At 52.6% G+C, this 12,257-nt stretch overlaps 1 protein-coding gene across 6 annotated transcripts in view; it reads right to left on the reverse strand.

Moving 5' to 3' along the window:
* B3GNTL1 (UDP-GlcNAc:betaGal beta-1,3-N-acetylglucosaminyltransferase like 1) overlaps positions 1-12,257 on the reverse strand; it is a 120,474-nt gene that overhangs the window by 79,230 nt on the left and 28,987 nt on the right. The gene's annotated exons all lie outside the window — the stretch shown is intronic.

Genomic DNA, 12,257 nt, shown 5'->3' on the forward strand with positions numbered 1-12,257 from the left:
CTCATCGTCCTGTCAGAGCAGCGGCTGCCTTAGACCCTCACAGCAGCTCCAACTCCACTGGGAACTGCGCACGTGAGGAATCCAGGTTGCAGGAGTGAGCAGTGGCTGGACAAGCACCACGGCCTGAGCTGCCCTCCTGTCAGAGCAGCGGCTGCCTTAGACCCTCACAGGAGCTCAACCTCTGCTGTGAACTGCGCACACGAGGAATCCAGTTCACAGACGCCTTACGAGAATCTAACGCACGCCGGCGGCCTGAGGTGGACCCGCTTCATCCCGAAACCACACCCCCACCACGGGTCTGTGAAAACATCGTCTTCCACAAAACCTGTCCCTGGGGCTGAAAAGGCCGGGGACCACGGATATAAACCACAAAAGCAACAACATTATAACCCTGAAGATCAGAAGAGCGGTCACTTTTTGAGGGGAAGTCGAGGTGGGGGCGTGGACGGGACAGTCCCCCTAAGGTGCCGGCAATAAGCACTGACTGATCGAGTGGTAGCTACACAAATATCTGCTTCATAATTAACTTGTAAAGTGGATATTTATGTTTTGTGCGTTTTTCTGTGGGTACATTCTATCTCATGATAAAAAAACGTTTTGAGTGGAAGAACAGCAAAGTAGTCATTTAAATATACAAATATACTCAATAGAAGAAATAAGAATAATGTCATTGGGAGGATATTTGTTTTTAAGCTGAACACTAAGATGAACTAAAAGACCCATATTTATGTCTCTTATTCCAGCAAAACGGCCTTAGAACATTCAGATCATCCAACAAACCTGAGGGAAGTTGAGAGGAACCTAGTGGGGCTGAGGAGAGGAGGCTGGGGACGGACGGGAAGTGGGAGGAGGGTGGAGAGAGGAGAATAAAGGAGGGTGGAGAATGGAAGAGGGAGGAGGAGGGATGGAGGGAGGAGGGAAGACGACAGAAGAGGAGGGGAGGAGAAGGGGGGGAGGGAGGAGAGAGGAGGGATGGAAGGAGAAGGGAGGAGGGAAGAGGACAGAAGAGGAGGGTGGAGAAGGGAGGAGGGTGAGGGGAGGAGGGAGGAGGGAGGGAGGAGGGAAGAGAACAGGAGGGGGAGGAGGGAGGTGGAGGGGGGAGGGAAGTGGGTGTTTGGGAGAGAGAATAGAGGAGGGAGGGTGGAGGAGGGAGGAGAAGGGAGGACGAGGGGGAAGGCTAAAAACCTGTGTATGACCCTGACAGGTATTTCAAAAAGAAGAGCTGAGGAGGCTCAAAGGAACTGCAGGCCCCACCTAAGGGGCACGTCTGCCCACCTTCAAACACAGGGGAGCCTCAAACCTTCTGACCCCTGCCTGGTCCAGGCACCTAATCACCCATGCCCCAAGCCCAGGCTGAAATGTCCTGTGGGAAGGTCTCTTGCACCTTCTAGAACCAGGGCCGGACCCGTTCCTCTATGGAGCTGGCCCTCAAAAATATCGGTAAGACACGGAGGTCATTATGTTCAGCGAAGCGTCCAGACACAGAAAGACAAATGCCGGTGTTTCCACCCACGCACGGGAGCTGAGGAGACGATCTCACGGAGGCAGGACGACGATGCTTGCCAGGGGCCGGGAAGGGCAGCGGCGGGAGGATGAAGGGGGTTGGTTAATGGACACAAAACTACAGTCGGGTAAAAAAAGGAGTAGTTCTAGTGTTCGACAGCACAACAGGGTGGCCACAGTTAACCGTAAGTTATTGCATATTTCACAATAGCTAGAAGACTTTTATGGCCAGGCGCAGTGGCTCACGCCTGTAATCCCAGCACTTTCGGAGGCCAAGGCAGGAGGATCACTTGAGGTCAGGAGTTTGAGACTAGACTGGCCAACATGGTGAAACTCCGTCTTTACCAAAAAAAAAAAAATTCGCCGGGTACGGTGCTGCACACCTGCAGTCCCAGCTACTCAGGAGGCCATGTAACTTGAACCTGGAGGTGGAGGCTGCAGTGAGCTGAGATCGCACCACTGCACTCCAGCCTGGGTGACAGACAGACTGCATCTCAAAAAACAAGACAAAATAGCTAGAAGATCTGGAATGTTCCCAACACAAATGATAAATGTTTGAGGTGATGGATGGTCCAGTTACCCTGACTGGATCATGACACATGGCGTGCCCGTCCCAGGTACCACGCATGCCCCACGAACATGGCGTGCCCGTCCCGGGTACCACGCGTGCTCTGTGAACATGTACAACGATCCCTAAAAATTTCAAAAATATATTTGTAGAACAAATGAATGGGTCTTTAATGCGCCTCAGCATTTACAAAACACTCACGTACACATTTTATTGATATTTATCACACTCTTCTGTGGTTGGAGACAGAACAGCTAATATTGTCTCTATTTTGTAGCCAAGAAAACGGAGGTTTGGAAAAGGGTATGTAACTCACCCCGTCTCGTAGCAATTACACGTCAGGGTTAAAACTGGGCAGAATGCCTCATCCAGCATCATGGTTTCCCATAGGACTTTGCTTCTGACCAAGGAACTCACTTAACAGCCAAAGAAGGGCCGCAACGGGCCGGGCTCCCGGAATTAACTTACCTCACACGCCCCTACCATCTTGAAGCCATGGGTCGGATAGAGGTGGGGCAGCCTTTGGGGGTCCGGCTACGGCACCATTCAGCGGCGACGCTGGCAGGGCCAGGGCGAGGCTCTCCAGAGGCCGTGTTGGCTCCGAATGAGCCTCCGGGACATGGAGCTGTTTCTCCCCAGCCAGGGCTCACGGGGCCAGGAATTGAGGGGCGGACGTGGGAGTGGCACTCACACACCCCAGGGATGCACTAGGGAGCTCCTCTTCCTGTTCACCTGACGTACGGTCCACAGGCCCAGAGGCCTGAGTCCCAGGGAGGAACACGGCCACCAGGAGACACACGATGACGCCGCAGATGGAAGCTGAGACCACCCCCGGCCCCTCTGGGCTCCTCATGCCTGAGTCCACACCCAGAAAGGGATTCTCTGTGCTGGCCTGGGGATTGATCTGACCTCCCAGGGGGAATTGGCTACGTCGCCACAGCAGAGGCAGGACAGCATCTGCGATGCAGGAGAATCCTTGGGTGTCAAATTACTCCACAGAGAACGGTTCGAATAAAGTGGCCAGTACGCAAAGACAGCCAGGCATGTAAGTAAAAATAGACAAAATACCAGACAACAAAAGACTTGATATATTCAAATTATCACACACAAAATATTTTAAAAATCTATGCAAATGGTATTTAAAAAACTAAAAGATACAAGACATGAGCCAGTCATAAAAGGCCCAATATTGTCACAAGAGGTCCCTGAGCACAGCCAAAGTCATGGAGACCGGACGGAGGCGGGTGGGAGCCAGAGGCTGGGGCAGGCTGGGCTGTTCGATGGGGACAGAGCTTCAGTTCGGGAAGACGGAAAAGATCTGGAGAGGGGGGCGGTGGAGGCTGCACAGCAACGTGACTGCACTGAACGCCACTGAACTAGCACTTAAAAATGGCTACAGTGGTAAACTTTATGTTATATACATTTTACCACACACAAAAAGTAAAGGACAAACTTGAACAACAGAACTTTTTTTCTTTTTTTTTTTGAGTCGGAGTTTTGCTCGTTACCCAGGCTGGAGTGCAATGGCGCGATCTCGGCTCACTGCAACCTCCTTCTCCCGGGTTCAAGCAATTTTCCTGCCTCAACCTCCCGAGTAGCTGGGATTACAGGTGCCCAGGACCACGCCCGGCTAATTTTCACATTTTTAGTAGAGACGGGTTTACCATGTTGGCTAGGCTGGTCTCAAACTCCTGACCTCAGGTGATCCACCCGCCTTGGCTCCCAAAGTGCCGGGGTTATAGGTGTGAGCCACCACACCCGGTCAAGAATAGAACTATTAGAACTAAAATACAAAGCCCAATTAAGCATAACACAGACAAATTTAACAGCAAAACAGATTTTCTAAAGAGATAATCAGCGAATTTGAACATAAAAATAAATTATTCAGAATTCAGCATGAAAAGACCAGAAGATGGAAAACAGAGAAAAAAAAGAAAAGAAAAGAAAAACCAAAGAGCTATAAAGCGTAATAGGGTCCCAGAAAGAGAGGGAGAAAAGCGCACTGGAAATGAGCAAGCTTTGAAGAAACGATGGCTGAGAAATTTCCGAGACCGATAAGGACACCAGCACACACTTTTACAAAGCCCAGGCCAGGCAAGGCACGGACACTCCAGGTGCTGAGTCCACTTCCCAGAACGGATGACTAAGTTGCTTCAGAACAATATTCTCCATAGAAGAGCTAGAAAAATACTCAAACAAAACAAAATGCCTGTTGAAAGGCACCGGAGAACCACACAGGCCACAAGGACCAAAGACCGAGGTCTGGAGCCGGAAAGCCCAGAGAGGCGAGCAGGGCGCCCCGGGGAGGCCATGGGGCCCGGCCCACCAGCTCACCAGCCTACCCACCGGCCCACCGGCCCACCGGCCCATCTGCCCACCTGCCCACCTGCCCACCGGCCCCACCGGCCCACCGGCCCATCTGCCACCGGCCCCACCGCCCACCTGCCCACCGGCCCCACCGGCCCACCTGTCCACCTGTCCACCTGCCCACCTGCCCACCGGCCCCACCGGCCCACCTGCCCACCAGACCACTGGCCCACCTGCCCACCTGCCCACCGGCCCACCTGTCCACCGGCCCACCTGTCCACCTGTCCACCGGCCCACCTGTCCACCTGCCCACCTGCCCACCGGCCCCACCGGCCCACCTGTCCACCTGTCCACCTGTCCACCGGCCCCACCGGCCCACCGGCCCACCTGTCCACCTGCCCACCGGCCCCACCGGCCCACCTGTCCACCTGTCCACCTGCCCACCTGCCCACCTGCCCACCGGCCCCACCGGCCCACCTGCCCACCAGACCACCGGCCCACCTGCCCACCTGCCCACCGGCCCACCTGTCCACCTGCCCACCGGCCCACCTGCCCACCGGCCCACCTGCCCACTGGCCCACCTGCCCAGTGGCCCACCAGCCCACCTGCCCATCGGCCCACCTGCCCATCGGCCCACCTGCCCATCGGCCCACCTGCCCAGCGGCCCACCAGCCCACCAGCCCACCTGTCCACCGGCCCAGCGGCCCACCTGCCCACCTGCCCAGTGGCCCACCTGCCCCGCGGCCCACCTGCCCACAGGCCCACCTGCCCAGCAGCCCAGCGGCCCACCTGCCCACCGGCCCACCTGCCCAACGGGAGCCAAAATCAGCCCAGGGGAGTGGATCGTCATCCCGACCATCCAGTTATTCCTAAAACCAGCGTCTCAAAGAGTTGCTGATTCTGAGCGCAGGGGGGAGAGGCCACGGCCACGTGACGCTTCTGCCGCTCCCAGGGCTGGAAGGAAACACGGGATTCGGGGACCTGTGAGGACGGGGACTGGGGAACACCCCGCGTTTTCGGCTGGGACCCATGAGAACCACCTGCATTTAATGTGGGGAAGACAGAGAAAGAGGCCACTGGGAAGGGGCAAGAAAGGGGCTTCCGAGGTGGTTATTTTCGATGGTGGCCACACGGATATTTGCTTTATGATACTTTAATGACACTTTATGGACATCTGTGTTTTGTGCTCTTCTCTGTATGTGTTTTTCTTCATAATGAAAATGATGAAACAAACAAGAAATTTGAGCATGAGGTTGTTGCTAGAAGCACTTTCTGTTCAACATTGTACTGGAGGGTCCTAGTCAGTATCATGAACTGAACCAAGAACGGGGAATACGGAAGATTGGAATAGACATTGGAGAGGGGTAAAAGGATCCTTATTCACAGGTGACATAATCATTTCATAGTAAATTGTAAAGAATATGCAAAAAAACCCTTTACTAGAATAAGCTAATGTAGCATATTTATAGCAATAAAACTTGGAAATGAATTAATACCACTTTTCAATAGCACTGAAACCCACAAAATACTTAAAGATATATTTTATTACATTTATGTTGAAGACCCATATCCTAAAAACTACAAAACATTCTGGAGAGAAATTTAAGAAGGCCTAAATACATGGAGAGATGTACTATGTTTACGGATTACAAGACTCAATACTAAGATCCTAAATACATGGAGAGAGATACTATGTTTACAGATTACAAGACTCAATACTAAGATCCTCAAGTGGATTTATAGATTCAATGTAATCCCAATAAAAATCAGCAGGCTTGACAAGTTCACTCTAAAATTTTGCCAAATTCAAAGGACCTAAAAAAAAAAAAAAAGACAAAAACCAACACAACCATTTTGAGAGCAGGAAGAGCAAAGCTGGAAGACTTACGATCCCAGATTCTGAGACTTACTATAAAGCTATGCTGTAGCTTTATTCCTGCAGCTGCTAGAATAATCATGTAATAGTAACCAAGACAGTGTGAAATTGGTATAAAGAGGAATATAAAGATCAGTGCAACACAACAGAGTAGAGAAACAGATCAAATAGATCTATGCTTTTTTTGAGTCCATTGATTTTCAACAAGGGTGCCAAGATAATTCCACAGAGAAAGAACAGGAATATCGGAAAAACTGGACATCATCTGTGAAAAACAATCCGCAGCCCCCACATACACCATCTTCAAAAACTAACCTGAAATGCACCACAGGTCTCAGTATGAAAGACAGAAACAGAAGACAACTGGGAGAAAATGAAGAAAACCTTGGGGCAGACAAAGGCTTCTTAGGTTCTTAGAACACAAAAAGCACAAATGTTATTTTTTTAAGTGATAAAATGGTCATTATCAAAATTTAAAACTTCTGGTTCATCAAAAGACACTTTTAAGAAAATGAAAAAAAAAAAAAAAAAAGACTAGCCATAGACTGGAAGATAGAACTTGTATACAGATTTTTTTTAATCTTAAAACTCAACACTAAGAAGACAAAACAACTTTAAAGAAAAAGTCAAAAGATCTGAGCAGACACTTCACACAGGAAGGTGCATGCATGCGCGATACACACCTAAGTAAACCCTCACACATTCAGTCAGCAGGAAAATGCAAACTGAAGCCACAGAGAGACAGAGCCACGAACACACTGCAAAGGGCCATGGGAAAAAGACAATAAGACAATTCCAGGTCTTGATAAGAGTGTGGAACTCGGATAAAATGGTCCAGCCTTTCCGGAAACCAGCTTTGGGGGGTGGTCTTACGAAGTTAAATGTACACATACTGTATCATCCAGCAGGTCTACTTCTAGGTATTTATTTACCCACGAGAAACAAAAGCACAGGTCCACAAATTGCATCGCATCTTTACTCATAATAGCCAAATGCCGGCACGGATGCGGGCGCCTGTAGTCCCAGCTACTCGGGAGGTTGAGGCAGGAGAATGGCGTGAACCTGGGAGGCGGAGCTTCCCGTGAGCGGAGATCGCACCACTGCACTCCAGCCTGGGAGACAGAGTGAGACTCTGTGTAAAAAATAATAATAAAAAATAAAAACATACCCAAGACTTGGTAATTTAAAAAGGAAAGAGGCTTAATTGGCTCACATCTCCACATGGCTGGGGAGGCCTCAGGAACCTTACAATCATGGCGGAAGGGGAAGCAGGCCGTCTTACAAACGTGGCAGGTGAGAGGGAAGACGGAGGACTCCCTTATAAAACCATCAGATCTTGAGAGAGAACAGCCTGGGGGGAGCCGCCCCCATGACCCAATCACCTCCCAGCAGCTTCCTCCCTCAACACGTGGGGATTACGGAGAATACCGTGTGAGGTGAGACTGGGTGGGGACACAGAGGTTACCGTGCGAGGTGAGACTGGGGACACAGAGCCAGACCATATCGCTGCACAAGCTCCACAAAAAATATCAGAAATGTTCAGTTTCACATAACATCACCGTGCCCCAAATGCAGTTTCCACGGCTCTAAGGTCTCTTCCAGTCCCTACCCACAGTTAGAAGAACATGGCCTTTTCCAGAGCGGTAGTGGTGGCATAAGAAGAAAACAAAGTAATCAGACTTGCATGCAAATCCATCATCTCGGTACATACAGATCCATCATCTCGGTACATACAGACCCACCATCATCTCGGTACATACAGATCCATCATCTCGGTACATACAGACCCACCATCATCTCGGTACATACAGATCCATCATCTCGATACATACAGATCCACCATCGTCTTGGTACATACAGACCCACCATTATCTCGATACATACAGATCCACCATCATCTCGGTACATACAGACCCACCATCGTCTCGGTACATACAGACCCACCATCATCTCAACACATACAAATCCAAGTTGCGTACCTCCCCTTCTGACAGCACCCCCAGCAGACCCCAGAATCAAGTGCTGTCCGAGACCTGCCCCCTCCCCAGCTGAGGCTCTGCCCTGGCTTCTTGCTCTGCCCTGAAGGGCGTGGAGAAAGGAATTCCTTTGAATTGGGAGAGAGGACAAGAAGAATTTCCTTTGGCCAGCAGACAATTCCAATGGGAAGCGGGATGAACAAAGAAACTGGGGTTGTAGCTTCCTAAGCTGGAAGACGCCACCTGCTCTTTCCCGGGTCTCATATCGGGGAACTGGAGATGGGCTCCGGGCCACACACAGAGAGCCCCTTTCCCCGGGAAGGTCATCTCTCCTCTGGAGGATGGAGCCAACCACACAACAGCAGGGCCTCAGCCAGGCGTCCTAAAAACTGGGCCCCTCCGCTCTGTGCCCAGGGACCCCAGTCTGGCATGACCCCTCCGTACCCACTGACGGCTGCATAAATCCAGAGCCACCCACACCAACGGGCGGCAGGAGCCGTGGGGTTTGTTCCCGTCTTCCAAACGGACCAGCGGCCTAGAACACGCCATTCCCTGTCAAGCATGGGCGGCCTGGCCAGCAGCGGGCCATGGGCTCTCCACGTGTTGCAGAGAAAGAAGAAGGAGTCTACCTAAGGTACTGAGTTTCCTCCTTGGGCTTCCCAGCAAGATCAGAGAGGTCTGTAGCTCCCCTTCCCCGTCCTCCTCTCTGCATCTCCATGCCAGCAGCCCAGCAGCCCACACTCGTCCTCTTCAGCCAGGCAATTTTACTTAGAGATTTTGCCACAAGATAATTTTCTTCCTGGAGCTTTCACGTCACCCGCACACCCCACATGGGGTGCCTGTCCTGAATGGACCCACTGCTGTTCCTCTGGCCAACGAATACGAGGGCGAACCTGAGGCATGTGAACCTGCAAATGTCTGGCCACTTTCAAAGTAAAAAACAGTAGCATTACTGGGTCCCAACTTTGAACTAGGTCCTAGGGATACAAAGAGAGACAGCAGCACTCCGGTTTCATTGAGCCCACTCTAACAGGGTAGAGGCACAGAGAGAGAGACAGTGAGTGAGAGAGAGAGAGAGAGAGGAATGAGGAAGGGGGGCAGCCCCAGTCAGTGGCAGGAATGAAAAAGGTGGACAGAGCACCGAAGATGATGCACAGAGACAGGAAGAGTGGGGACCTGCAGGTGAGGTGGGGACAGTGGGGACCCGCAGGTGAGGTGGGGACAGTGAGGACCCGCAGGTGAGGCTCTGGCAGGACAGGTAAGGAGTGGACAGTGAGGACCCACAGGACAGGTGAGTTGGGGACAGTGAGGACTCGCAGGACAGGTGAGGTGGGGACAGTGAGGACCCACAGGACAGGTAAGGAGGGGACAGTGAGGACTCGCAGGACAGGTGAGGTGGGGACAGTGAAGACCCACAGGTGAGGCTCCGGCAGGACAGGCAGAGGTGAGAAAAGTGAGGACTCGGGGGTGAGGCTCCAGCTCACCCTTCATGAGACAAAGTCCCCATCTGAGCATCTCGGGACACACAGCTCGGAGCACTGTCTTACAAACGCACTCAGAAGGGCAACTGTTTCTCAGCTTTTGGGTAAGAACTGGGGCTCCTAAGGCAGCCCATGTGCCACCCAGTCCGGCACTGGCTGTAAAAGTATCACTCGGAAGCTCCAAAAACACCAGAGTCCGCCTGTGAGACCCGGAGCGTGTGCCTCGCCATGGTCACTCCCTGTCAGTGGGTTTCGGAGCCAGCGCCCTGGAGAAGCCACAATGCCCCGGTCACTCCCCTTCGCGAAGCCTTAACACGAACACACTCTGCCTAAACAGAGATATTTCAAAATCTCCCAATGTCTGGGGCACGAGCGCCTTAAGCAAATACCAAGTCCAGTGGCTTTCGGGAGCTGCAGGCTGCCAAGGATAACACGTTACGGGGCCGAGGAACACGGGCGGGTAAATATGCGGCCTAGCGATGGCGCCTTTGAAACATGAGGCTGCAGTAGCCAGGTGGGCCCTCTCAGGGCTGTTTTCCTGCTTTTCCTCTGTTCAGGAACACCCTTCGTGAACATCAGGGTTAAGAAAGGAACAGCTCTTCTCGCAGAGGGCAGAAGTAGGGGTGGGGGCGTCTATACAGGCAGGGCTTTGCCGATTTGCAGCTTCCCGTTCAGAGAGGGACCTTCTGGCTCAGGAATCGAGGGCGTCCTCTGCTTTGCAATCAACCCTACTCAGCCTTTTTGGGGTCAGCCGCCACTGAAATCACATGGCCCCTGAACCAGCTACAACCACGCCGGGCCTTGGGTCTAAAACACAAGCCCACAATTTTTGCCTTAGGAATGAAAAGAAGAGGAGAAATACAGCAGAAAGGAAGGGAGTGGTGTGTTTGCAGCGGGAGCGCAGGCACCGGGGCATCCGCACTGGCCCCTGTAGTTGTCAGGGTTCCCTGCAGGCACCGGACTCCTAGGAGAGACGTGCAGACGAAGGGAGTTTGTTAGGAATACCGACTCACACGATCGCGAGGGGAAGTTCCACAGCAGGCGTGTGCAGGCCGAGGAGCAAGGAAGCCAACAGCGCCGCCTTCGTTCTGCGGCCCGAGGCTGGGGAGCCCCTGGCAAACCACGGGTGTGAGTCCGAGTCCAAAAGCTGCAGAACTTGGAGTCTGATGTTCGAGGGCAGGAAGCCTCCAGCCTGGGAGGAAGGTGAGGCTGGAAGACTCAGCCAATCTCCCCCTTCCACGTTCCTCTGCCTGCTTGTACCCTGGCTGCACTGTCCCTGCCCCACCTACACCAGTGTGAACTCACATTACCTTAGTCCTGTCCCCGCTCCGTCTACACCAGCATGAACCCACATTACCTCAGCCCTGTCCCCACTCCATCTACACCAGCGTGAACCCACATTACCTCAGCCCTGTCCCCGCTCCATCGACACCAGCGTGAACCCACATTACCTTAGCCCTGTCCCCACTCTGTCTACACCAGCGTGAACCCACATTACCTTAGCCCTGTCCCCACTCTGTCTACACCAGCATGAACCCACATTACCTCAGCCCTGTCCCCACTCCGTCTACACCAGCGTGAACCCACATTACCTTAGCCCTGTCTCCACTCCGTCTACACCAGCGTGAACCCACATTACCTTAGCCCTGTCCCTGCCCCACCTACACCAGCGTGAACGGACATTGGCTCCTCTCCGCTATTTTCTAAGTTGCAGCAGATTCCACACAGCTGATACCAACACTCTTTTCTAAACAATTCCAGGCTAAAGCCGACAAGTCAAATACAGAAGTCAGGTGGCCTGTGATGAAGAGATGAGGAAAAACACACTTCCTCACTCAGCTAGCTGCATCTGCATTTAATTAGTTACTGACCAGCGTGTCATTCTAAATATAGGGAAAATAGCACGATTCAGGATTCTCTTGGTCACCACCAAGCTCTGTGGTGAAATGCTTTGCTCTCAAAACCACCCAAGACAAAGCACGTGGCCTCGTGTCCCCTTTCTGTTAAATGCATGCTGGGAGGCGCCCCTTCTCCTTCCTCCCACCCCCACGTCTCCCGACCTCCCACAGCTGCAGCGAAGAGCTGGAAGGGAAAGTGGAAACCTCTTCATGGGTGAGATGGGCCCACGCTTCTACAGCCCTCGGTAGCCGTGGGACACGGTGGGACAAAATGTTTCATCACAAAGGAGGTTGAATTGCCTTTCTTGATCTTCTGCAAATTAGTAATTCAAAAGTGCTTCCTCCCCTACTGACTCTGCGCTGGTTCCTGCTGCCTCGCCAGAGAAAACACCTGACCGTGTTCTCTAACCCTGGAGATGCTGGAGGGCACCGTGGGGGGAGGACTTGCCTGATACGAGGTCCTGTGTCCCCACACTTCCTGTTGGACCTAAAGGCTAAACAGGGGTGAACGTACAAGAGGCTCCAGGTGTCCACTCCTGGAGGCAGCGTCCCTGATGTGCTGAGGCAGCAGAGCAGCCCTCCCGGTCGTCTGCACAGGAGCGCCCAGTGCAGGCCTCAGGTGGTCCCGGCTGCAGCAGGTGGCCACCT

The sequence above is a fragment of the Trachypithecus francoisi genome, unplaced genomic scaffold (genome assembly GCF_009764315.1).
Source record: "Trachypithecus francoisi isolate TF-2019V2 unplaced genomic scaffold, Tfra_2.0 Lachesis_group20, whole genome shotgun sequence".
Taxonomy (NCBI): Eukaryota; Metazoa; Chordata; class Mammalia; order Primates; family Cercopithecidae; genus Trachypithecus; species Trachypithecus francoisi.